The sequence below is a fragment of the Sorex fumeus genome, unplaced genomic scaffold, assembly GCF_029834395.1.
Source record: "Sorex fumeus unplaced genomic scaffold, SorFum_2.1 ptg000155l, whole genome shotgun sequence".
In the NCBI taxonomy this organism is placed as follows: domain Eukaryota; kingdom Metazoa; phylum Chordata; class Mammalia; order Eulipotyphla; family Soricidae; genus Sorex; species Sorex fumeus.
Genome location: NW_026606212.1, coordinates 1,395,598 through 1,423,347, shown reverse-complemented (window position 1 = coordinate 1,423,347; position 27,750 = coordinate 1,395,598). Strand labels below are relative to the sequence as shown.

The following is a 27,750-nucleotide window of genomic DNA, read 5'->3' as shown; positions in this document are numbered from 1 at the left end:
AGAGTATGTTACGATGCAACTGGATGCGGGACTGGAGTGATAGCACAGTGGGTAGGGCACTTACCTTGCACGCAACAGACCTGGGTTCGATTCCCAACATCCCATATGATCCACCAAGCGCCGCCAGGAGTAATTCCTGAGTGAAGAGCCAGGAGTAACACCTGTGCTCTCCGGGTGTGACCCAAAAACAAAAAAAAGAAAAAGAAAAAAAGAGGCAACTGGATGCTTGTGAAGAGTAGCAATCACAATTTATTTAAATGAAAATATAAGAGATAAAGTAAAAACAAAGAATAAAAATTATAAAATATAATGAGGCAAGATACTCATTGGTGGGAGGGTATCCAGACAGAGACAATGATTTGAGACCCTGGACTTCTTTCAGTTGTAAACATGCTAGGTCCTCTGGGAACTGGTCCAATGTTGCCACAGCGGGTGGCCATGCAGCTGGTACTCGAGAGATCATTGACAGCTCTGTCATTCGACACGTAGCCAAGTATGCTTTCAGAGCAGGAGCTAAAGAATCAATAAGAGAAAAGGTCACCCAGAGGGCTCCTTCCATGGATTCTCCAAAGCTGACCCCAACAGGGAGCCCAGCAGGAAGGGGAGACCATGGGCCCACCTCACAGGGGTTTCCTGTGGAGGTCTCCCCGGAATGGGCTCTCCGGCGGGTGATTCTCCTTTCCCACACCAGCCCCCAGGACACCTCTAGGTGGGCCTTTTCCCATTCCTCTTTTTCTTGTGCATATACACACACCCCTTGGATCTTACCCGTTTTCTTCTGGTGCTCTGAGTCTCGTTCCCTGCCATATGTGTCAGGCCATAGCCAAGAAGGCGGTGCCCTTTGGGGAGTTGACAATCCTTGGCCAAACTCAACTTTCTGCTTAGATGGTGTCTGGCTCTGCTTGTTGCTGGCTGATTCCAGACTTTCTTCAGAGGAACTGGACCCAGAGGATATGTAGAAGATCTTCTTTCTCTCCTGTGGGCTGCTCTGCTGAGGGAGCGTCTCTCTCTCCTGTGGGCTGCTCTGCTGAGGGAGAACCACAAAGGCTCAGATCCAGAAGCGCTGCTTTCCCCTCCCTTCTGAGTGCCTCCCTGCTGGTGGACCTGCATCTACACAGGCTTCCCATAGGAAGGAGATTGAAACAATCAAGTTTAGAAAAGTCTTGGCCCAAGAGCAAGTGCCAACTCAGTGAGCAGTGACCTGGCCTTGGGGGCTAGATTTGATGACTCACCTGCTAGGAGCAGGCTGCTCTCAAGATGATCTCACAATTCACACGCACACACATACAGACACACGTACATACACAAATACACATACTCACACACACACACACCATCTCTAGTACACACTCAAATTTACTCCCTCCGATAAACACGTTCACACCCGGGTGTGCACACTCTTCCACACACACAGCTTCTGCGCCATCACACTCAGGGAGTGATGAAGACTGATCACGGGCATCAGTGCTGGGGCTGCCAGGGCCAGTTCCTGCTGACCTGTACTAGCGGCTGTCTTCGTGAAGCATTCCGGGGAGTTCTCCAATGAGTTCTCACCCAGTTTCTGAATCTTTTCAGTGTCCTACACTTGGGGGTTTTACAACCACGATTTCTTGGTAAACAGCAAAACATGTTTGCTGTCTATGCGTTTCCTCAGTGAACCAAGTAATGAGTATGGGGGCAGTTGGGGAGGCTGCAGAATGTCTGGTTGCATCACAAAGAGAGGTCGGTGATGTCATCGAGCGCATCACAGCGCGGACAGGTCAGCGGTGGCCCTGGCAGCAGGGCTTGCTCTCTGTGCAGCCCCTCTGGGCTGCTGCTGCTCTCCCTGTTCCCAGAAGTTCTATTCATGTGGTGAACTCAAGGCCCTGGGGAGAGCAGGGAGCAGCCACTTGAAAGAATGTGCTGCTAAAAAGTTATTTTCCTTTTTTTTGTTTTAAAGTAGGAGTACTGCTATTTATTCGGCCACTGATTAGCTGATTGAATTGGGCATGAACGCCACCTTACTCTCTTTTTTCATTTTTTATCATTGTCTTTATTGAATCACCGTGAGAGCAGTTACAAAGCTTTCGGGTCTAAGTCTCAGTCATACAATGAAACACCTTCACCAGTGCCCATTCTCCACCACCATATCCCCAATATACCCCCATCCCACACCCTCCCTCTACCTGTGGGGCAGATGATTTCCACATTACTCTCTCTCTACTTTGATCACATTCAATATTTCGACACCAGACCCACCATTATTATTTGAGATTTTACCCCAACACTCAGATCTGCTGAAAAGGCAACAGTAGACAATTTGTGTTCTATTGCTGGTTTTGGATAACATATGTTGCATGGCTGCTGTAGTGGTCGCGTGATTTTGAAATTTCCAAAATTTAGCTCTTAAATCAGGGGATTTCTTCTAAAACCTGCTGGGTTCCGAGATTTGCTCCAGAGACTCTGGGATCATGGCCGATAAGCAGCTTGATCAGGAGCCAGAGAGGCCGGTCGTGGTTGATGACCTGGGGTCTCGTTGGGGTGGGGAGGACAGGCCAGGCTCCCCCTCCATCTCGCGAGGCACAACAAATTTCGTCACTGTGGGCCCAAGCCTGACTGTCCAGTGGCCTTTGGAGGATGATGGCCACCGAGCCGCCAAGAGGGAGCAGGCGGAATGGGAACACCCTTTCCTCCCTGGGGTGTTCTGGTGACAGTAATGTACTGTGGGGTCCGGCCGCACTTCTGCCAAATGCCACTGGGTATCAAGGTTTGTTGCTGAGTCTCTGGGATCATGGCCATTAAGCAGCTTGCTTAGGATCCAGAGAGGCTGTTCGTGGGCGATAACTTGGGGTCTCGTTGGGGTGGGGATGACAGGCCCGGCTCTCCCCCCATCACCCAATGCCCTGCGTGTCTCGTGACTGGGGGCCCCAACCTGACTGTCCAGTGGCCTCTGAAGCATGGCAGCCACAGGGCCGCTGGGGGGAACAGGCCAAAGCTCGAAACCTATTCCCACCTGGATTGGCCCAGCACTGGTAACCTACTGCACGGACCAGACGCATTTTTTCCAAAAGCCCCTGCGTTTCGAGATTTGTTCCTGAGTCTCTGAGATAATGGCCATTAAGCAGTTCAATCAGGAACCAGAGAGGCCATGCCTCCAATATTATAGCTGAGCTGGAGGTGTTTTGTGGGTGTGTTTTCCACATACCTAACTTTTGGCCATTTACTTTCTTGTTAAACTTTGCCCCAAGTTTTTGAAGTCTGGCCAAAGGCACAGCAGCAATTTTTTTTTATTAGTGAGACATCATGAGGTACAGTTGCAGACTTACAAATTTTTGTGCTTGGGTTTCAATTATAAAGTGATCAAATACCCATCTCTCCACCAGTGCCCATTTCCTACCACCACGGATCCCAGTATCCCTCCCACCCCCCATTCCCCTCCTCCCACCCTGCCACTGTAGCAGGGCATTCTCTTTTGTTCTCTCTCTCTTATTCAGTGCTGTGGTTTGCAAAAGAGACATTGGGTGCCAATCATGTTTGGTCTATAGTATATTTACAGCATGCTTCTCCCATCCTGGGAGGATCCTCCCAACACCGTTATTTGGTGTTCCCTTCTCTATCTGAGCTCCCTTTTCCTCTAGCATGTGTGGTTGGCCTCCAAGCCATGAGTCCGATTCCTGGTACTAATCTCAGCCACTCTTGGGTGTTAGTCTCCTTTTTTTTTACTTTATGTTCCACAGATGAATGCAATCTTTCTATGTCTATCCCTTTCTTTCTGAGTTATTTCCCTGTATATGATACTTTCCATGTCTTACCCCTTGTATGGAAATTTCATGACCGTTTTTTCTAACAGCTACACAGTACTCCATTGTGTAAATGTGCCAAAGTTTCTTTAACCAGTCATCTGTTCTCAGGCACTCAGGTTTTTTCCAGATTCTGGCTATTGTAAAGAGTGACACAGCAGCAATTTTGGGGTATCTGGAACTCTGAAGGCGCCATGAGGCTGCTGATGCACTCGCCTCACAGGTACAGATTGACCTGCTGGCTTCACCATACTCCTGTCCTTTTTTTTTTTAAATGCAGCAAAAAAAGATTATTGTAAGAAATTTGGAGATTGGATGTGAAGGGAGAGAAAGTGAAGAATATGGGCTCATGAGCAAACATGGGCTTCTCCAAAGTAGAAAAAAAGTGGGAAGAGAAATACTTGTTCAAGGGAGAACATGGGCTTCTCCAGAGTGAAAAAATCTGAAAGTGCCAGACTGAAAAAAACTGAAAGCTCAAAAGTGAAAAAATGTGAGTTTTTTTTATGGGAAAAAAAAATCCAAGCAATAATGAGTCTGTTATCAGCAGCATGCCTGAATCTGATGTTGAGTTATTTTGGAATTGCTGCTGCTTAAACCAATCTTTAATAGCATCAGGGCTGCAGACTTAATATAAAGGATGGTGTGTCCTTTGAGTGCAAGATGCCCAGGTCCATTCCTGGCATCATACGTTCTGTACCATCCGTCAGGAGTAACTTCAAAGACCAGAGATGGAAGTCACCTTGTACACCCCAGGTACCACCCTGTGTGATCCCAAATCCCTCCTTTCCCTCAACGTAAAATAATATGAATAGCACCAAGTACGATTGTGAGAATTGAGGAGGCATAGAACTAGTACTGCAGGTTGGGTGCTTGCCTTGCATGCATACAGCGTGGGTTCCCTACCCATTACTGCGTGTGGTCCCAGGAGCCCCTGAGGGTGATCGAGAGTGATCTCTGGCTAAGTTCTAGGCACAGCTAGGTGTACTCCTCCCAAAAAATAGTTTGAAGGTGAAATTGCAATGAATGTAAATAATTTTGTATATAAGAAAGTAGCAATGATGGTCACAGCGGTTATTGGATAATTTTTATTGATTTTGGTGAGCAAAAGTTATTGTAACATACAATTTTTTTTCAAAGGAAAAATACCTGGGAAAATTAAGTAAGATCATTATCTTACCTTTATCTTTTAGTTTTCATACACTGAAAATTATTTGTACAATTAAAAGACTAAAAATCACTTGATCGCTCGATCACTTGATACCCCGTTACTCATCGATTTACTCGAACGGGTGCAAGTAACGTTTCCATTCATCCCTGTTGTGTGCTAGCGTAGCCTAATGGCACGTGCTCGTTCTCTCGTTCTAGGAATATGCAGAGCCTCATACGGATCATTCAGGGTCTTTTCTGTTTTTCTGTTTTATTAGTGAAACACCATGAGTTACAGTTGTAGACTTACAAGTTGTTGTGGTTGGGTTTCAGTTATACAACTATTGAGTACCCATCCCACCACCAGTGCCCATTCTCCACCCCCACCAATCCCAGTATCCCTCCCATCCGCCATCCCCCATCCCACCCTGCCTCTGTGACAGGGCACTCCCTTTTGTTCTAGCTCTCCTTTTGTGTGCTGTGTCTTCAGAAGAGACATTGGTTGGCAGTCATGTTCGGTCCATAGACTACTTTCAGCAGGCATCTCCTATCCTGGGCAGATCTTCCCAGCATCCTTAATTTGGTGCTCCCTTCTCTATCTGAGTTGCCTTTACCCCTAGAGTGTGCAGCTGGCCTCTCAGCCATGGAGAGAACAACCTGGTATCTATCACAGCTGTTCTTGGGTGTTAATCTCTTATTTTGTTATTTTATGTTACCCAGATGAATGCAGTCTTTCTATGTATGTCCCTCTCTTTCTGACTCATTTCGCTTAGCCTAATATTTTCCATGTAGTACCACTTGTATGTAAATTTCATGACTTCATTTTTTCTAACTGCTAAGTACTACTCCATTGTGTAGATGTACCAAAGTTTCTTTATCTAGTCATCTATTCTCTGGCACTCAGGTTTTTTCCATATTCTAGCTATTGTAAACAGTGCTGCAATGAAGAAACAAGTGCAGATGTCACTTCAACTATACTTTTGAACCTTTCTGGGATATATTCCCAGGAGTGGTATTGATGGGTCAAATGGGAGCTCAATTTCTAATTTTTTAAGAGTCATCCATACTGTTTTCCAAAAGGGCTGAACCAGTTGGCATTCCCACCATCAGTGAAGGAGGGTCCCTTTCTCGCCACATCCACACCAACACAGGTTGCTTTTGTTCTTTTGAATGTGGGCCAGTCTCTGTGGTGTGAAATGATATCTCATTGTTGTTTTGAAATGCATCTCCCTGATGATTAATGATGTAGAGTATTTTCTCATGTGCCTTTTAGCCATTCGGATTTCTTCTTTGAGAAAGTCTGTGTTCATTTCGTTGCCCCACTTTTTGATGGGGTTGGATGTTTTCTTCTTGTGGAGTTCAACCAGATCTTTGTATATCCTTGATATCAACCCCTTGTCGGATGTGTATCTGGAGAACATCCTTTTCCACTCTGTAGATTGTCTTTGTATTTTGGTCACTGTTTCTTTTGTGGTGCAGAAGGTTCTTAGTTTAAGATAGTCCCATTTGTCTATCTCTGTTTTCACTTGATTGGCCAGTGGCGTGACATCTTTGAAAATACCATTAGCTTCAATGTCATGGAGGGTTTTGCCAACTTTGTCTTCAATGTACCTTATGGATTCCGGTCTGATGTTGAGGTCTTTAATCCATTTTGATCTTACTTTTGTACATGGTGTTAGACAGAGATCTAAGCCCAGTTTTTTTGCATGTAGTCATCCAGTTTTGCCAGCACCATTTGTTGAAAAGGCTTTCCTTACTCCACTTGGAATTTCTTGCCCCTTTATCAAAGAATAGATGATCATATGTTTGAGGGGAGATGTCAGTATATTCAACCCTGTTCCATAGGTCTCAGCTCTGCCTTTGTTCCTGTACCATGCTGTTTTAATTATTACTGCTTTGTAGTACAGTTTGAGGTTCGGGAGGTTAATTCCTCCCATTTTCTTTTCCCCAAGAACTGCTTTAGCTATTCGAGGGGGCTTATTGTTCCATATAAATTTCAGGAGTGTTTGCTCCATTTCTTTGAAGAATGTCATGGGTATCCTAATAGGAATCGCATTGAATTTGTACAGTGCTTTGGGAAGTATTGCCATTTTGACAATATTAATTCTCCCGATGCATGAACAGGGGATATTTTTCCATTTCCTCGCGTCCTCTTTTATTTCATGAAGCAGTGTTTTACAGTTTTCTTTGTACAGGTCCTTTACTTCCTTAGTTAAACTGATTGCTAGGTAGTTGATTTTATGGCCTACAATTGTGAATGGGATTGTTTTCTTCATGTCATTTTCTTCTCTCTTACTATTTGCGCATAGGAAAGCCATGGACTTTTGGTATTGATTTTATAGCCTGCAACTTTACTGTACAAGTCTATCGTTTCTAGGAGTTTCTTGGTAGAGGTTTTAGGGTTCTCTAAGTATAGTATCATATCATCTGCGAATAGTGAGAGCTTGATTTCTTCCTTTCCTCTTTGGATGCCCTTAATCTCTTTTTCTTGCCTAATCGCTATTGCTAGTATTTCCAGTACTGTGTTGAACAGCAGTGGAGACAGTGGGCATCCTTGTCTCGTCCCTGATATTAGGGGGAAGGCTCTCAGTTTTTCCCCATTGAGGATGATGCTTGCTGTAGGCTTGTGGTAGATGGCTTTAACTATATTGAGGAAAGTCCCCTCTATCCCCATTTTGGCGAGGGTTTTCATCATAAAGGGGTGCTGGATCTTGTCAAATTCTTTCTCTGCATCTATCGATATGATCATATGATTTTTATCTTTTCTTTTGTTGATATGATGTATTATGTTGATTGATTTCCGAATGTTAAACCATCCTTGCATCCCCGGGATGAATCCCACTTGGTCATGGTGTATGCTCTTTTTGATGAGTTGTTGAATTCTATTTGCTAGTATTTTGTTCAGAATCTTCGCATCCGTGTTCATCAGGGATATCGGCCTGTAGTTTTCTTTTTCTTGTGTTTTCTTTGTTTCCTTTTGGTATTAGAGAGATATGGGCTTCATAGAACTGTTTGGGAGAGTTTCTGTTTTTTTCAGTTTCCTGGAAAAGCTTGAGAAGGACTGGCAGTAGGTCCTCTTTAAATGTTTGGAAAAATTCGCTAGTGAATCCATCTGGACCTGGGCCTTTGTTTTTGGGAAGACTTTTGATAACAGTTTCAATTTTCTTGATGTTAATAGGTCTATTCAGGTATTCCATATCTTCTTGACTCAGCTTTGGGAGATTATAGGAATCCAGGAATTTATCCATTTCTTCTAGATTCTCTTGTTTCGTGGCATACAGACTTTCAAAGTTGTCTCTGATGATCTTTCGAATTTCTTTGGTTTCCGTTGTGATATCCCCATTCTTATTTCTGATTCGGTTTATTGGGGTTCTCTCTCTCTCTGTTTCTTTGTGAGTGTTGCTAGTGGTTTATCTATCTTGTTTATTTTCTCGAAGAACCAGCTCTTTGTTTCATTGATCTTTCTGATTGTTTCTTTTGTTTCCGTGTCATTGATTTCGGCTCTGAGTTTTATGGTCTCTTTCCTTCTGCCCTAATTGGGCTCCTTCTGTTGATCCTTTTCTAAGATCTTGAGCTGTGAAGTCAAGTTGTTTATGTGCATCCTTTCTTTCTTCCTTAGATATGCTTTTAGGGCTATAAATTTTCCCCTTAATACGGCTTTAGCTGCATCCCATAAATTTGTTTCCAGGTACCTTTTGATTACGTCCTTGACTTCCTTCCTGACCCACTCTTTGCTCAGCAGTGATTTGTTTAGTTTCCAGGTGTTTGATTTGGTTCTCCGTGTCTGTGTGTGATTCACTTCTATCCTCAGTGCATCATGGTCTGAAAAGATTGTTCATACTCTTTCTATCTTCCTGATTTTATTGAGGTATTTTTTTTTGGACTAGCTCATGGACTATTTTGGAAAATGTTCCGTGCACACTGTAGAAGAATGTGTATTCTTTCTTTTGGGGGTGTAAAGCCCTGTATAGGTCTATAAGTCCTTTCTCTTCTATTTCTTCATTCAAAGCCAATGTTTGCTTGCTAAGTTTGGTTCTTGTTGATCTATCCAGAGGTGATAAGGCGATGTTGAAGTCTCCAACTATTGTGTTGCTAGCAGTGTCCTCCTTAAAATCTGTTAGCAGTTGTTTTAAGTATCTAGCTGTTCCTTCATTAGGTCCGTATACATTTAAGAGTGTGATTTCTTCCTGTTGTATGTATCCCTTGATGAAGAGGAAATGGCCTTCGCTGTCCCTTCTAATCTTTTTCAGCCTGCAATTAATGTTGTCGGATACTATTATGGCCACTCCAGCTTTTCTTGAGGGAGCTCTTTGCTTTCAGGAGTGTTTTCCATCCTTTAACTTTGAGTCTGTGTTTGCTCTGATTGTTCTGATGAGTTTCTTGTAGACAGCAGGAGGTTGGTTTCAGTTTCTGGATCCATTTTGCCACTCTGTGTCTCTTGATGGGTGCATTTAGACCATTGAAATTAAGGGAGATTATTGTCATGGGGTTTTGTGCCATCTTTCTGTAGGAGTTGGTTGTGTTTATACGTGTTTTCCTTCATATCTTACAGGAGCCCCTTTAGTCCTTCTTTTAGATTTGGTTTTGAGTCTATGAAGTTCCTGAGCTGTTGTTTATCTACAAAGTGGTGTATCATTTCATTGAATTTGAGTGAGAGTTTAGCTGGATAGAGTATTCTTGGTGATGCGTTCATTTCATTGAGTTTTTTCACTCTATCCCACCATTGCCTTCGGGCTTGGAGGGTTCCTCTGATAGGTCTGCTGTGAATCTAAGGGGTGCTCCTTTGTATGTAATTTCCTTCTTTTACCTTGCTGCTTGTAATATTGTGTGTCTGTCTACAGAATCCATTGTTCTGACTATGATATGCCTTGGAGTGTTTTTTTCTGGGGTCTCTTTTAGCTGGTACCCTTCTGGCTCCTTGGATCTGGATGTTTGCATGCCTTAACTCTGGGAACTTTTCAGCAATGATTTCTTTGACTGTTGCTTTTTCATTGGGGTTGTCTCCCTGTCCTCCTGGTACTCCAATGATTCTAATGTTGTTCCTCTTGGCATCGTCCCATATGTCTCTGATTCTCCTTACAGCCATTTTGTGGTCTTTTCCTATTGCTTGTTGTTCCCTATGGGATTTCTGTTGCTCATCTGAAGCTCACTGATCTTCTCTTCACCTGCACTTATCCTATTGCTAAGGGCACTTACTGACTTTTTAATTTCATCTACTGAATCCTTTATTTGTGACACTTCTTTTTGTAGCTTTTTTATTTCTGCTCTCATTTCTTCCTGTATTTTCTCAACTATCTGTTCTCTTGTTTCTTTCATTTCTTCTTTTAGTTTTCTGGATATCTATTCCATTGATTCTTTGAGTAGATCCTTGAACACCCTCTGCATTTCATCCTGGAATTCTTTATCGAAGAGATCATAATTGTGGACAACCTCGTTGAGGATTTGGGATTCTTTTCTTTGTATTTTCCTTGTAGTGGAGATTGGCTCTGTTTCTTCATGTTGTTTTGGTTACCTAGAGGTAGAACCCTGAAATCGCAGGTACTGTTCTCTCTTATCGTGGAAAGGATTTTGGATAAGTTTGGTCGATGGTAGCCACCCTTCTCCCTTTCCAGAGTCCAACCTTCTTCTCAATCAGGCGTTATTCTTTGTTTTATAACCGACATTGAGTGAAACTTTGGAGGAGTTGCTTTTCAGTATTGAACTTGTACAGCTCATTTCATACAGGTCTTTTGTTTAGAAATGGAATAGGTGAGTGGGATATAGTTGTATTGTTGTAGAGGTGGCCAGAAATTTTTGGTCAATATTAGGCGACAAGGTGTGGGATGAAAGTCCCGAATGCTCGGATTGGGAAATATAACTGCGGCCAGCGTAAGCGGCCGCCTCCCAGGGAGAAGGCCACGCCCACTTCTGGGAGGCCATGCCCCATTTGTAATGGCCATGCACCCGTCCCATTCCATGGTCACTCCCACCCAGGATCCTGGAATAGAGGAGGGCGATGGACAGTCCCACGGAGCTGTGGCAAGTGTCCCCCCTGGGGAATGTGGGGTTTGGCGGGAAAAGGTGGGGGGCTGGAGGGGAGGAGCGACTCCTGGCTTGGGCTCCCCCTACCCACCTGGAGAGGAGGGGCCGATTAGGTGCTGGACTGTCCCACGGAGCTGTGGCAGGTGTTCCCCGCTGGGGAATGTGAGGTTCGGCGGGAAGAGGCGCGGGGCTCTCATTCAGGGTCTTGACGAAGAAGTCTGACCATCTTGTAGGTGGGCCTCCACGCGATCTTTTGACATCCCATGGAATCTAGTCAGTAATGGCTCTAGTCCAGCGATCATCTCTAAACCTCTTTACGTGTCCAGCCCATCTGATTTTTGATGCCTTGGCAAATGAGACAGCGTTCCTGATTCTTGAGTGTTGACGGAGATTGGAATTCCGGATTCTATCTCTCATTTGAGTGAAGTGTGATACTCCAAGCTAGCTCTTTTAATTCCTCTTTGAGAGACCCAAATAGCGTTCTCAACCTGTTTTCGTAGGGCCCAGGTCTCTGAGGCATATGTTAATGCAGGAAGAACAGTGGAATCGAAATATGTGCTTGGAGCTGTAGGTTCTTTGTCCTCTTAGTTATTTCTTCAACGCTCTTGAAGGAATTCCAAACCGCTATCTTCCTCCTGCATAACTCTGGTGCCAGGTCATTCATCATGTTGATTTCTTGACCTCAGTATATATAACTGCTGCATTCGGAGATGGTGGTTCCGTTGAGAGGGAATGGAACATCAGGAACAAGACTGTTTCTCATGAACATTGTCTTTGTGAGATTCCCTTGTAATCGGACCTTTCCACACTCACGGTCAAAGTCGGTCAGCATTTGTGCCGCTTGGCTGATGTTTGGTGTTATTAGAATGAGGCCATCAGCAAAGCGGAGGTGATGTAGTTGCCGACCATCTGTCTTCACTCCCATTCCTTCCCATTCCAGTCGTCGCATGGTGTTCTCGAGTGTGCCATTGAAGAGTTTTGGTGAAATGGTATCACCCTGCCGAACCCCTCTCTTGACATGGATGATTACTTCTTTGTAGAATGGTGAGATCCTGGTAGTGAATCCGTAAAAGAGCTCACGGAAGATCCTGATGTATTGAGTTTGTAGACCCTGATTGGCTAGGGCTTCGATGACTGGCTTGATTCTGTCTCAACAGAATCAAAGGCCTTCTTTAAATCGATGAACATTAGACAGAGCAGCTTCTTGAACTTCTGAGAAACCTCAATGAGCTTAATTTTCGTGTGGATATGGTCGATGGTGCTGAATCGTTTTTTGGACCTGGCTTGTTCACATGGTTGTCCTTCATCTAGTGTTCTGCCAATCCTATTCCGGTTGACTGGAGTGAATAGTTTGCAGATGACAGACAATAGGCAGATGGGGTGATGGTTGCCAATGTCCTGGATGTCTCCCTTCTTGTATAGTAGTACGGTCTTGCTGGTTTTCCATTGGGATGGAACCTTGCATTCAGACAGGTAGTGTGTGAAGAGCCAAGACAGTGTATTGATGAGTACTGATGGTAACTTCTTCAGGTGCTCAGGTCTGATCTTGTCTGGGCCAGGTGCTCTTTGTTTCTTTACCGAAGAAATGCCTTGTTGAATTTTGGAAGGGAGAACATTGGGAACGACATATCCATCCTGCGGAATTTGGTATATGGGCAAGTAGACGTGGCTATTAAAGAGATCTGAGTAGAAGTCATGAATAATCTCCATTCCCCTTGTGGAAAATGTGATAGATCCATCAGGATGTCGGAGGGCTGTCATCTTGGTCTTGTAGTTGGTGAAGGACAGGCGGGCATTACGAATGCTTTTCCTGGCTTCTGCTGCCTCTACCAGCACCGCTGCTCTCCTGTCTTTTTTTTTTTTTTTTGCTTTTTGGGTCACACCCGGCGATGCTCAGGCGTTATTCCTGGCTTATGCACTCAGGAATTGCTCCTGGCGGTGCTCAGGGGACCATATGGGGTGCTGGGAATTGAACCTGTGTCGGCCATGTTGGCTGCGTGCAAGGCAAATGCCCTACCTGCTGTGCTATCACTCCAGCCCCTGCTCTCCTGTCTTTGAGGTCATCCTTGATCTCTTCTCTGCACTGTTTTGTCAGCTGGGACGTTCGCTTGCAGTTTCCCGAGGCATGTGCCAAGCCACGTTGGCGAATAAGTTCAGGAGTGTTAGAATGAAAGCGGTTTTTTGTGGTTATCTCTCTCTTGGCATTTCTCGCACAATCCTGGAGGTGCTGAATCATTCGATGGTATTCATCATAAATGTTGTCAATGATGACATCTTCCCATCTTGCCGCAACAGAGCCAAAGAGCTCCCAGTTGGTGGTTGTTCTGGGAGTTCTCTTCTTAAACTTTGCATTCTTCTCTCCCCGTTCTGTGAGGTAGAATTTTGCATGAAGGAGACGGTGGTCCGATCCCGTTTGGAATTTTGGGACAACAGCAACATTGGTTAGGCAAAACAGCCAATTGAATATGATGTGGTCTATTTCATTGTGGAACCGTTCACCGGGGGACTCCCATGTCCAACATTTAGATTCAGCCTTTTGGAACTGTGAGTTACCATGGATACTCTTGGTTGACATGATGAACTCAGACAGTCTGTCACCCTGTTCCTTCCATTCTAGGCCATGGGTCCCAAAGTGGAGTTCATCGGCTGATCTTCTTGGTCCTATCTTGGCATTAAAATCTCCGACAATGATCATGTAGAAGGTGTGGTCTTCTTTATAGAACTTCTCCAGCTCCATGTAGAACTTCTCAATTTCTCCTTCACCATCATTGGATATTGGTGCATACACAACAAAGATAGAAACTTCCGGCAGTGAACCACGTCTATTCAAGTGTAATCGTCCGATTCAGGTTTTTAGGCATTGGAATAAATCAATGCTCATGGCTAAGTTCGTCTTGACAAGGATACCGACACCACTGATGCCTCTTTTGTCACATGTTCCAAGGAACAATTCTTCTCCAGTGTCAAAAACGGCGTGATGTGATTGAGGCCTTCTCGTTTTGGTCAGACCAATGATGTTGTACTTGATCTTTCACGCTTGTACCATTAGGTCCTCAATGGATATATCAGATGCCGGCATACGTGCATTGAAAGTACAGACAACCATTTTTGTCTTTCTTCGTTTTGGCAGCCTAGTTCTGCCTTGAGATTTTATCAGCCTCTCCTTCCACTTCCTTCTTGACTCTGCCATATTCAGGGTCTGGGGAATGAGATCCATTTTTTTTTTACTGGATTTGGCATATCGAATATACCACAGATAGCTTGCCAGGCTCTGCCGTGTGGGTGGGATATTTAAGGTAGCCTGAAAAAATAAATAAACATAAATAAAAAGTCCTGGGAGCTTGGTGTGATCTCTGTATCCTGGCCATTGTTGGGGTTACACGGCAGTTGGTGAGTGTAACTATCTAGCTACTGGAAGGTCCAGTCCCAAACCATGCAGGCTTGGAGATCTCAGCCCCGGGTCTTGCACACCTGGGTTCCTCTGTCAGTTCCTTTATGCGTGAGGCTCATCCAAGCGTGTGGAGAGTGGTCTCAGCATGACTTTGTCCTGGTGCCGGAGGTCTTCAGCTGTCGCCCCTGGTGAGGACAGTCAGGCACGGGGTAGGAGACTCTGCCTTGTTCTCTCCCGGGAGCTTGATGTGATCAGTGATTCATTAAAAAGTAAAAAATTTGCGGCTGGAGCGATAGCACAGCGGGTCGGGTGTTTTCCTTGCACGCGGACAACCCGGGTTCGCTACCCGGCATCCCATATGGTCCCCCAAGCACCACCAGGAGTAATTCCTGAGTGCAGAGCTAGGAGTGATCCCTGAGCATTGCTGGGTGTGACCCAAAAAGAAAAAAAAATAGTAAAAAATTAAAAAAAACAAAAATGGAAAAATTAAAAAAATTAAAAAATTTAAAAATGAAATTAAATTTGAGAAAAGAAAAGAAAATGGGAGTTGGTGGGGGGCCGGGTGGCTGGGGCTCTGGGGGAAGAGCAGAGAGTGTTTATTGCGCAATAATTTATTCCACCCTCATTTTTTAGTATTTTTTTTGGGGGGTCACAACCGGTGATGCCCAGGGTTTCCTCCTGACTCTGCACTCAGGAATTACTGCTGGTGGTGCTCAGCGGACCATAGGGGATGCTGGGAATCGAACCCGGCCGGCCACTTGTAAGGCAATCGCCCTGCCCGCTGTCATATCGCTCCAACCTCCAATTTTTTTATTTTATAAAATGTTTTACAATATTTGATTACATTCAATATTCAGACTCCAATCACACCACCATTACACCTTCTTACCACCATATTTTGGATAGTTCCATCCTGAACCCCAATCCCTTTCCCCAAACAGAACTGAAACAATCTATTCTCTTGTATTGTTTGATATGAAAAACTGCCAGGGCGCTGGAGTGATAGCACAGTCGGTAGGACTTTTGCTTTGCACGCAGTGAACCTGGGTTCAATTCCCAGCATCCCATATGGTCCCCTGAGCACCATTAGCCAGGGATAATTCCTGAGTGCAGAGCCAGGAGTAATTCCTGTGCATCAACAGGTATGACCCAAAGAACAAAACAAAACAAAACAAAATCGCTAAAAATGCTATAAAAAAAGTATCCTTAGAGGAAAGAGTGTGTATTCCACCCAGGGACCATTAAGCCCTTCTATAAGAGATCACTAACATCTTGTAAAAGGTTGAGCCTTGTGTGTTTTATATATATATATATATATATATATATATCTGTAAAAAATACATATTTCACTCTCAGATTGGTTGCCTGCTACTTTGAACCATGTCAGATGTGGTAAAGTAATTTTCGAGTATGAGCTTCTGCATTTTTTTGCTTTTGGGGTCACATCCGCTGGTGCTCAGGGCCGACTCCTGGCTCTGTGCTCAGGGATCACTCCTGGCAGGCTTCCAGGATAGTCCGGGGATTGAAAGTGAGGCAGCCTTGTGTGAGGGGAGTGTCCTGCGCTGTGGACTCTCCGTGTCCCGCTCAAGGGCCCCTTTAGTTCCACAGCCTTTGTTTTGGGGTCATACCTCGCACTGCACAGGGGTTACTCCTGGCTCTGCATTCAGGAATTACTCCTGGCGGTTCTCAGGGGACCATATGGGATGCTGGGAATCGAACCCGGGTCAGCTGAGTGCAAGGCAAACGCCCTACCCGCTGTGCTACGCTCCAGACCCTATTCTTATTTGCAAAGGGAAATAGAATCCAGAAAGGTTGAGCATGCAGGGCCTTGCACACACACAATCTGGGTTCGATCTCCAAACGATGTAGGCCCCTCTGAATACCGCTGGCTGTGGACCCAAAATCAAGGGCAGGGGAGAATTCTTCCCTTTCACTCATACTTACCACACCTGATAGTAGTGAGGAGACCATCTGCCAGGGATTAGGACACTGGCCAGGATGAAGCCGCTGGCCCGAGATTGGTGCGGCCAACGTAGGATTGGATCTGCACTGCATGCAGTTTCCTGACACCCAGCACGAGGTTGGGTCTTACCCCTGGTTTCTGTTTTGGGGGGGATTAAGGCTTAGTTGGGCCTCAGCAGACACTGTCCAGGGGCTGCGGGGGTTCGTCTGTTGGTGTGGGGTCTTCCTGAAGCTCTGTCCCCTCCTGCCTCCCGGTCCACAGAGCACCTACTGTGCCACCGTGGTCCAGCACTGTGAAGCCCTCGGCCGTTCTGTCCAGGTGGTGAACTTAGATCCCGCGGCGGAGCATTTCAACTATGATGTGATGGCTGGTGAGTCCCGGGCACAGCCTTCCCTCTCCTTGGGGGCCCTGAGGCAGTGAGTGCTGCCCCCTGCTTCTGGGGAGGCACAGAAGCTGAAAACTTCGTTCAGACTGATCCCTGCTTTCATGGTAGACAGCAGAAGGTAGAACATCATGTGTTAGCATCCACTTATTGATGTGCTTGTGACAGTTCCCTTTGTTTCCCTTAATAAAAAATGAGATGTCACAGGCCTCACTTTGAATTCTTAGGTCAGAGGGGATTGAACTCAGGTTGGCTGCATGCAAGGCAAGCGCCTTAAGTCTATCTAGCCCTTGTTTTTCCTGATGCTCGGGGTGATTCCTGGCTCTGCACACAGGAATAACTCCTGGTGGTGCTTTGGGAGACCATATGGATGCCGGGGATTGAACCCTGATCTACAATGTGCACGGCAAACGCCCTATCCACTGTACTATCCCTCCTTGCCCTGTCCCTTGCTTCACCTCTTTTATTTTATTTTGCTTTTTGGGTCACACTCAGCAATGCACAGGGGTTACTCCTGGTTCATGCACTCAGGAACTACTCCTGGCTGTGCTCAGGGGACCATATGGGATGCTGGGAATTGAACCCGGGTTGGGCCGCGTGCAAGGCAAACGCCCTACCCGCTGTGCTATCGCTCCAGCCCCACTTCACTTGTTTTAGAACAGATGTTTTATATGCACAGTATTGAGAATGCAAAAGGTACCTGAGAGTGTGCAGGAAAAGGTCACTCCCAACTCTTGCTTCCTCTGAGTCTTAGAATATTACCTAATGCTGTAACATCTTGGCACAGAATTAAGTGTGGAGGCCAGGAAGATAGTAGAGGGAGTAGGAGCAAATAATTGGCACACACAGGATGCTGTTTTAATGCCCAGCACTGCAGGGCTCCCTGAGCACTGTTGGGTACTGTAGTCCGTAGCCCCTAAGCCCTCCAGGTGATCATCTCATTTTGGGGCGCTGCCATTTGCTCTCTGGCCCCTGGGCCTCCTGAACACTGCCTGGGAGGCCAAAGGGGGAGAAAAAAATCAGAGGCCAAGGTGCTAACTTAGAGGGATGTAGAGCAAGTTTCGGGATCCCCCTGACCACCAGTTGTGGTTCCAAAACCAAAGGAAGAAAGAGATCAAAACACAGTACAAGAATTGAAGCATTTGGTTTAACTGTTGGGGGTAGCTACTGGCTCTGTTCCTGCAGGGCTTACTTGGGGGTGGAATTTGAACTGGGCCTAAATCCTTCTTGTCTCTTTGGCCTTTTGTTTTGTATTGGGGCCATATCTGGTGGTGCTCAGGGTTTGCTGCTGATACTGCTGTCACTCCAGGGTGTGTGCCCTGCCCTTATCATTTATAAGTACAACTACTAGCCTTCTAAGAGTACTGCCCCTTGTGATTCTGGTTTAAGTCTACCTGGGAGACTGTAATGCATCATGACTTGAGAGTGGGATTCCCTTGACTACTGTTATTTATTTGTTTTATTTTTTTTCTTTTCTTGAGGGGTAGGGTGGGGTTTGGGCCACACCCAGCTGTGTTCTGCACTTCTGGCTCTATGCTCAGGGATCACTCCTGGTCAAGCTGAGGAACTATATCAGGTGCCAAGGATTGAGCGTGGGTTGTCCACATGCAAGGCAAGCGCCTTACCCACTGTTCTATTCCTCTGGCCCCTGTTTAGCGTCTTTTGTTTTTTCTTTCTAACCCCTGTTCAGTTTCTCTGGATACTGTCACAGTAGTAATTACGAATGTATGTAAATATTTTGGAATGGGCACTCATTTCCTGTATATTCTTTGCAGACATCTGGGAACTGATCGAGGTGGAGGATGTGATGGAGGATGGTTCCCTGGGCTACGGTCCCAATGGAGGACTCGTGTTTTACATGGAGTAATTAGCCAATAACTTTGACTGGCTGGAGAACTGCCTTGGCCATGTCGAGGATGACTACATCCTTTTTGACTGTCCAGGTAGCTCATGAATTAGATTGTCATCGTCCCTGGGTTGTGCAATTCTGTCCTTGGTGGGAGAAAGTGAAATTAGCATCTCATTTACTTTTATCCCAGATTCTTGGACGGTGAACTGTCATCCAATGAGGGGCTGTGGAACGTCTGTTTGTTTTCTTCTGTTTGGGGGCCACATCCAGAGGTGCTAGAGGCTGGGTTTGTTCCTAACTGTTATCAGGAGGTTGCTCTCAGCCCTGCTTAGGGGAGCATAGTGTGCTGGGAACTGAGCTCAGTCTTTCTGTGTGCAGAGCATATGCTCAGCCTGTTGTTTCCTGGGCCCCAGGTAACACAGCTTTTATTTTATTTTATTTTATTTTTGCTTTACGGGTCACACCTGGTGATGCTCAGGTATTACTCCTGGCTTTGCACTCAGGAATCACTCCTGGCAGTGCTCAGGGGACTATGTGGGATACTGGGAATCGAACCCGGGTAGGCTGTGTGCAAGGCATATGCCCTACCTGCTGTGCTATCACTCCAGCTTCGGTCATGCAGCATTTGAAAGGTTTGCTTTAGAGCTAGAAAGACAGAAGGATGGGTAGGATGCTGTGGCAGACACAGGTTCAGTCCCTGGTACCATATATGGTTCCATGATTACTAGTGGATATGGGCCAAAACCTAGATTTTTTTTTTTTAGGGCCATAGTACAGCAGCTAAAGCCCTTACCTTACTTTTTGCCAGCCCAAGTTTGGATCCCTGGTATACCATATTGGATTCCCCAAGCACTGCCAGGAATGATCTTTTAGTACAGAGTCAGGAATCCTCCCAGAATACCAGTGGGTGTGGCCCAAACCTCCGCCCCTCAAAATAAGAGAACAAAAATTTGTTTTAAAATCTGTCATTGTCGGGGCTGGAGCGATGCGATAGCACAGCGGGTGGGGCGTTTGCCTTGCACGTGCCCGACCCAGGTTCGAATCCCATTATCCCATATGGTCCCCTGAGCACCGCCAGGAGTGGTTCCTGAGTCCAGAGCCTGGAGTAAACCCTGAGCATCTCCGGGTGTAACCCAAAAAGCAAAAAATAATAACAATAATAATAATAGTAAATAAATAAATAAATGAAATCCCTGTGGCTGTCCTCCCGCTGTTCATTGATTTGCTTGAGCAGGCCCAGTAACTTCTCCATCGTGAGACTTGTTGTTACTGTGTTTGTCATATCGAATACGTCACAGGTAGCTTGACAGGCTTTGCCATGTGGTCAAGATCTTCTCGGTAGCTTGCCGGGCTCTCTGAGAGGGGCAGAGGAGTTGAACCCGGTTTGGCCGGGCCGGCTGCGTGCATGGAAAATGCCCTACCGCTGAGCTATCACTCCAGCCCGTTTTAAACTCATTTTTAATAATTGTAGTGCAACCAGCCAACATGGCCGACTCGGGTTCGATTCCTCTGCCCCTCCTAGAGAGCCCGGCAAGCTACCGAAGAGTATCACCTGCACAACAGAGCCTGGCAAGCTCCTCGTGACATATTAGATATGCCAAATACAGGAACAATTGTCACAATGGAGATGTTACTGGGCCTGCTCGAGCAAATCGATGAACAGGAGAACAGTGATGATGATGATGACAGTATATTTTCTTTGTATGCCCCTTTTACATACCTGTGCACCCAGAGTTGCTTAAAAAATTCTTGGGGGGGCCAGGGGAGCGGGTGTGATAGAACAATGGGTTGGGCGTTTGCCTTGCATGCGGCTGATCCCGAACCCCTGCATCCCGTATGGTCCCCCGAGCACTGCCAGGAGTAATTCCTGAATTCAGTGCCAGAAGTAACCCCTGCACATCGCCAGGTGTGACCCAAAATGAAAAAAAAATTATTGGGGGAGCAAGAGAGATACTACAGAGGGTAGGGCACTTGCCTTGAACACAGCTAAGGTGATCCCTGCTACCCTATATGGTTACTGGGGCCTGTCAACAGTCATCCCTGAGCACAGAATCAGGAATAAGCCCTGAGCACTATCAGGTTGTCCCCCCCCCAAAAAAAAAACAAAAATTGAATATAGTGTAGGGCCTAGAGATATAGTGTGCTGGGGACATACTTTACATGTAGTGGGCCTTGCATGTAGTAGGCTTTGCATGTAGGACTCTGAGTAGCTTCGAGCCCTCCCAGAAGTTTCAGAGAGACCCTCAAGCATCCTCACGTGCGGCTTAAAACAAGAAAAATTGGATATATTACTTGTAGGGATTGACTTCCTTTTAAAAAATGGGGGGGGGGGAACCTCGGGTGCCATATCTGATGATGCCCAGGGGTTACTCCTAGCTCCTGTGTTCAGGAATTACTCCTGGCTATGCTCAAGGGACCCTATGGGATCGAACCCAGGTTGGATGTGTGCAAGGCAAGTTCCCACCCTCTATGCGATCTCTCAAGCCCCCTAAAACAGTTTCTAGGAAAAGTTTTTTTTCCCCATAATTGAGGGTTGAATGTATCTCATGTTTATAATAAGCTTGTGTTCTTGTAGGTCAGATTGAGTTGCACACACACCTGCCCGTGATGAAACAGCTGGTTCAGCAGCTGGAACAGTGGGTGTTCCGAGTCTGTGGAGTGTTTCTCCTTGATTCTCAATTCACGGCGGAGTCGTTCAAGGTTTTTTAACTATACCTGTCCTTGATTTTTCAGTCTCCGGCACAAGCAGAGTACAAAAACCTTTAGTCATAATCGTTTAATTGTTACCAGTCCATGAACTATACCCAGGAGTGACTTAGAACTTATTGTTGTTAAATTAATATGCCAAGAAGATGGCTCCAGTGGCAGAGCACAGAGCTGGCATGTTCGAGGCCCTGAGTTTGCCCCTTGTGCAGTTCTAGTGGTCCCCAACTCTCAGCTGTCGCCTTCAGGAGTTGTCCTAGGGCAGTGTCAGAAGTAAGTCCCAAGCATCACTGTGTGTGGCTCCAAAACTAGAAAAATAAAAAGCTGGATGCCTGAGAGCTAGTACAGTGGGTAGAGCTCTTGCCTTGCATGTGGCCAACCTGGGTGTCATCCCTGCCATACGGCCACTGGGCCCCCATAGCCGCTCCAGGAGTGATCCTTGACCACAAAGCTCGGAGTACTACTGGGTATTCCCCAAAACTGAAAGGGAGGGCGTTTGGTTCCGTCTCCAGCACCCATATGGTTCCCAAAGCTGGTCAGGAGTAACTCCTTAGTGCAGAAGCCGAAGTGACCCCTTCGTTATATCAGGGGATTGTGTGACCCAGAAACGCAAAAGGAAATACCCATCAGGTGAGGTGGAGAGGGAGCATGAGAGAAGATAACGTTAAAGGGTCAGAAATAGTATAGGGCTTCCCAAAAATAAATAAATAAGTAAATTTTAAAAATGGGGGCTGGAGTGATAATACAGCGGGTAGGGCCTTGCACACAGCCAATCCGGGTTCGTTTCCTAGCATCACCTAAGCACCACCAGGAGTAATTCCTGAGTGCAGAGCCAGGAGTAACCCCTGTGCATTGCCAGGTATTACCACCCTTCCCTTCTCAAAAAAAATAGTAAAGGGCTTAAGGAGCTCGCCTTGATGTGGCCCACCTGCTTTTAATCTCTGTCACTACATGTTTCCTCAGTGCTGAACTCAACCCCACCTACCTCATGAACACTTTAAAATATTGTTGAGTGGAGAAGTGTGGTCACTGTAGCTCGCGTTTCTCCTTCCCATCTCACCTTTAGAATCCTAAGGTCAGCTATTGGACCAGCAGTCTTCTGTTCGGCCATGCCTGGCAGTGCTCAGGGCTCACTACTGGCGCTGTGCCGAGGAATCACTTAGGTAGTGCTCTGGAAACCCTATGGAGTGCTGGGTTAGAACCTGGGCTGACCAGGCGCAAGGCAAGTGCCTTAAAGCCTGGACTCTTGCTCGGGCCCCAATCTTAGCGTTTCTCCTATTTAGGTGGGTTTTGTTCCAGTGGGGATCAGAAACCTTTTGTTTGGACACTGTTGGTGACAACTGATTCATCGTCCCTTTTCTGCGTCCTCTTTCAGTTTATTTCTGGCATCTTGGCAGCCTTGAGTGCTATGGTATCTCTAGAAATCCCGCAAGTTAACATCATGACAAAAATGGACCTGCTGCGTAAAAGAGCTAAAAAGGAAATTGAGAAGTAAGTTCACAATAATTAATGTCACATTTGCAGTGCTGAACCTTTTTCGTTTCACTTCGATTGTCAGTCTACAAATTTAGTGTTTCGAATTCTTTGATTCACCAGTCTATCATTTTTGAAGGTTTCTAGATCCAGGCATGTATTCTTTATTAGATCATTCTACAAGTAACTTCAGAAGCAAAAAATTCAATAAATTGACTAATGCCTTATGTGGGCTGGTAAGACTTTGTATTTTTACAATTTTTGGTGGTTGGGGGTGCGGGCCTCCTGTGCTGGGGGGCCTAGGGGCCGCCCTGATTATTGGCCCACCAGGCTAGTAGTGGTCATTGCTAGGGCCCAGAGGGCCGTACCAGCAGTTTTGGTTCCTTCCTGGCTGTACCCAGCAATGCTTAGGATGCCACCTGGTGCCAAGAATCAAGCGCTGTGCTAATCCCTGGGCTGATGAGTTTTGCAAGTGTTTGGGGTGTTTGTGGGTTGTTTTTAAAGTTTGGGGGCCACACCCGGTGGTGCTCAGGGGCTGTTTCTCCCCTGTGCCTGGTGGACCATATGTGGTGCTGGGTGTTCAAACTGAGGTGTGCGGGGTGTAGGCCATTTGTAACCCCTGTCGTAGCTCTTCATCCCCTCCTGCGAGCCCCCCTAAACCCATATTTTTCTTAATCGTCTTATCACATGCTTACACACCCCAGGCACTGGCCACCATATGGACGGCACAAACCAGCACATGTCTTTTTTTTTTTCTTTTTTTATGTTTTTTTTTCCCCTTTATTTTATTTTATTTTTTTTTACAGTTGTAGATTTACAATTTTTTGTGCTTTGGTTTCAATTATACAATGATCAGATACCCATCCCTCCACCAGTGCCCATTTTCCACCACCATGTATAATATCCGCCCACTCCCATAGCCCCATCCCCCCCGCCTCTGTGGCAGGACAATCCCCTGCCACACATGTCTTTTTAGGGGAGCAGCATGTTGGGAGCGGTGGGCTGTCTGCTTTGAAGTTAGTATAGAAGTACGGAGAGAGCTCAGTGGGCAGCACAACAGGCTTTGCACACAAGGGGCCCAGGGTTCATCTCCGGCACCATATGGTCGGCACCAGCGTTGTCTGGATGTGGCCTCCCCTCACCTCTGAAAAAAGTTGTCATTGGTTGTAGCAGAGAGGGCAGGAGGCCACACTGAGCAGTGGTCAGAGTTTATTCTTGTCTGTGCCTCCAGAAATCATTCCTGAAGGGCTCAGGGAGCATACGGGATGCGGGGGATCGAACCCGGGTGCATCCCTTGCCTACGTGCAAGGCAAGCGCCCACCTCGGTGTACTAGCTCTCTCGTCCCACAGCAGAGAAATTCTGCAATGTCTTTTTTTCCTGGCCACTTGGCACATGAGAATTGCCTGTACCCTTTTGAAATTTTCAGTGGTGGTTGAATGCAGATAAATTACTTTAAAAGAAGTCTCAGTTTCTGGTCGGGGCAGGAGAGATAGCACAGCAGGTAGGGCGTTTTCGTTGCATGGGTCCGAGCCGGGTTTGATTCCTAGCATCCCATAAGTCCCCTGAGAACCACCAGGAGTTATTCCTGAGTACATGAACCAGGAGTAACCCCTGTGCATCACCAGGTATAACCCAAAAATAAAAAAAAAAGTCTTTAGTTAAGTAATGTTGTAATGTTACTAGTGTTCCAATAGTTCAGAGGTCATAAAAAAATTAATGCTGATTTGCTGTTGTTCTGTCTGCTCCTCCCTGCACAGGCATAGATGGTATTAATTAGACTACCAATGTTTACACTCAAGCGTCAGTTGAATGACCTTTCTGAAATCTCTAATTTGTAGATTGATGACTACAGCATGGTCCGATTTTTGCCTTATGATCACTCAGATGAAGAAAGCATGAACATTGTATTACAGCATATTGATTTTGCCATTCAGTACGGAGAAGACTTGGAATTCAAAGAACCCAAGGTAATTTCTGACGATTTAGATCTGCCTAGGGCTGGAGCGATAGCACAGCAGATAGGGCTATCGCCTTACAAGCGGCCAACATGGCCGACCCGAGTTCGATTCCTCCGCCCCTCTCGGAGAGCCAGGCAAGCTACCGAGAGTACTCGATATGCCAGACACAGTAACAACAAAAGTCTCCAATGGAGATGTTACTGGGCCCGCTCGAGCAAATCGACGATCAACGGGAGGGCCTTTACCTTTTACCTTTTAGATTTGCCAGGGCCCGAGAATGGCGCAGAGGGAAAGACCATTCTCTGCCTCCCCTGGGCTGACGCTGGGTCACTTCCCCATTTCATGTCTGGTCCCTGAGCACAGAGCCAGGATTGCCCTGAACACCTCTGCCCTCCTGTTTGATCTCAGCACCTCCTTGAGTTAAAGTCTCAGGGGCAGCAAGAACCTGGCCCGTTCTGGCTGATCTCTGGGTGTGGCTCAAGAACTGAAAACCAAAAAAAAACAAAGAGTAACCAAAACCCTGGTTGCGCATTTGCTGCCTTTTATGCTCCAGAACCTGATGGTGCTTTGTGCCCCCTGTTCAGGGTGGTGCCCCACCCCCTGTGCTGTCTCGTTCGCCCCAATTTTGTTCATGAATATCTATCAGCACTACCTCTGGGTATTATAGAGCATTGCCTGATCAGTAGGTAAATACATACTGGGTCTGCGGAGAAATCAATGTATTTTCTATTTTGTGTTTTATTTATATCAGGAACATGAAGAAGAATCGTCTTCTATGTTAGATGAATATTTTCAAGAATGCCAGAACAAATGAGAAGTTTGTTACGATGCAACTGGATGCGGGGCGGGAGTGATAGCACAGTAGGTAGGGTGTTTGCCTTGCACGCAGCAGACCTGGGTTCGAATCCCAACATCCCATATGGTCCACCAAGCGCCGCCAGGAGTAATTCCTGAGTGAAGAGGCAGGAGTAACACCTGTGCTCTCTGGGTGTGACCCAAAAACCAAAAAAAGAAAAAGAAAAAAAAATGCAACTGGATGCTTGTGAAGAGTAGCAATCACAATTTATTTAAATGAAAATATAACAGATAAAGTAAAAACAAAGAATAAAAATCATAAAATATACCGAGGCAAGATACTCATTGGTGGGAGGGTCTCCAGACAGAGACACTGATGTGAGACCCTGGGCTTCTTCCAGTTGTAACCATGCTAGGTCCTCTGGGAACTGGTCCAATGTTGCCACAGTGGGTGGCCGTGCAGCTGGTACTCGAGAGATCATTGACGGCGCTGTCCTTGGACACGGAGCCAAGTATGCTTTCAGAGCTGGAGCTAAAGAATCAATAAGAGAAAAGGTCACCCAGAGGGCTCCTTCCATGGATTCTCCAAAGCTGACCCCAACAGGGAGCCCAGCAGGAAGGGGAGACCATGGGCCCACCTCACGGGGGTTTCCTGTGGAGGCCTCCCCGGAATGGGCTCTCCGGCCTGTGACTCTCCTTTCCCACACCAGCGCCCAGGACACCTCTAGGTGGGCCTTTTCGCATTCCCCATTTACTTGTGCATATACACACACCCCTTGGTTCTTACCCGTTTTCTTCTGGTGCTCTGAGTCTCGTTCTCTGCCATATGTGTAAGGCCAAGGCACTGAACGCGGTGCTCTTTGGGGAGTTGACAATCCTTGGCCAATCTCAACTTTCTGCTTAGATGGTGTCTGGCTCTGCTTGTTGCTGGCTGATTCCAGACTTTCTTCAGAGGAACTGGACCCAGAGGATATGTAGAAGATCTTCTTTCTCTCCCGTGGGCTGCTCTGCGGAGGGAGCGTCTCTCTCTCCTGTGGGCTGCTCTGCGGAGGGAGCGTCTCTCTCTCCTGTGGGCTGCTCTGCGGAGGGAGAACCACAAAGGCTCAGCTCCAGAAGTGCTGCTTCCCCCTCCCTTCTGAGTTCCTCCCTGCTGGTGGACCTGCATCTACACAGGCCTCCCATAGGAATGACACTGAAACAATCAAGTTTAGAAAAGTCTTGGCCCAAGAGCACCTCCTAGTGCCAACTCAGTGAGCAGTGACCTGGCCTTGGGGGCTAGATTTGATGACTCACCTGGTAGGAGAGGCTGCCCTCAAGATGATCTCACAACACACACACAGACACACGTACATACACAAATACACATACTCACACACACACACCATCTCCAGAACACACTCAAATTTACTCTCTCCGATAAACACGTTCACACCCGGGTGTGCACACTCTTCCACATACACAGCGTCTGCGCCATCACACTCAGGGAGGTGATGGATACTGATCACGGGTATCAGTGCTGGGGTTCCCCGGGCCAGTTCCAGCTGACCTGAACTAGCGGCTGTCTTCGTGAAGAATTCCGGGGAGTTCTCCAGTGAGTCCTCACCCAGTTTCTGAATCTTTTCAGTGTCCTACACTTGGGGGTTTTACAACCACGATTTCTTGGTAAGCAGCAAAACATGTTTGGGGTCTGTGCGTTTCCGCAGTGAACCAAGTAATGAGTATGGGGCAGTTGGGGAGGCTGCAGAATGTCTGGTTGCATCACAAAGAGAGGTCGGTGATGTCATCGAGCGCATCACAGCGAGGACAGGTCAGCTGTGGCCCTGCAGCAGGGCTTGCTCTCTGTGCAGCCCCCTCTGGGCTGCTCCTGCTCTCCCTCTTCCCACAAGTCCTGTCCACGTGGTGAACTCAAGGCCCTGGGGAGAGCAGGGAGCAGCCACTTGAAAGAATGTGCTGCTAAAATGTTATTTTCCTTTTTTTTTAAATGTAGGTGTACTGCTATTTATTCGGCCACTGATTAGGTGATTGAATTGGGCATGAACTCCACCTTACTCTCTTTTTTTCATTTTTTATCATTGTCTTTATTGAATCACCGTGAGAGCAGTTACAAAGTTTCGGTTCTAAGTCGGGTCTAAGTCTCAGTCATGCGATGAAACACCGGTACCTTCACTAGTGCCCATTCTCCACTACCAAAATCCCCAATATACCCCCATCCCACACCCTCCCTATACCTGTGAGGCAGATGATTTCCACATTACTCTCTCTCTACTTGGATCCCATTCAATAGTTCGA

At 46.4% G+C, this 27,750-nt stretch overlaps 1 pseudogene; it reads left to right on the top strand.

Moving 5' to 3' along the window:
- The first annotated feature begins 15,717 nt into the window (after positions 1-15,717).
- LOC130016469 (GPN-loop GTPase 3-like) lies at positions 15,718-25,480 on the top strand (annotated as a pseudogene).
- Positions 25,481-27,750: the final 2,270 nt, after the last annotated feature.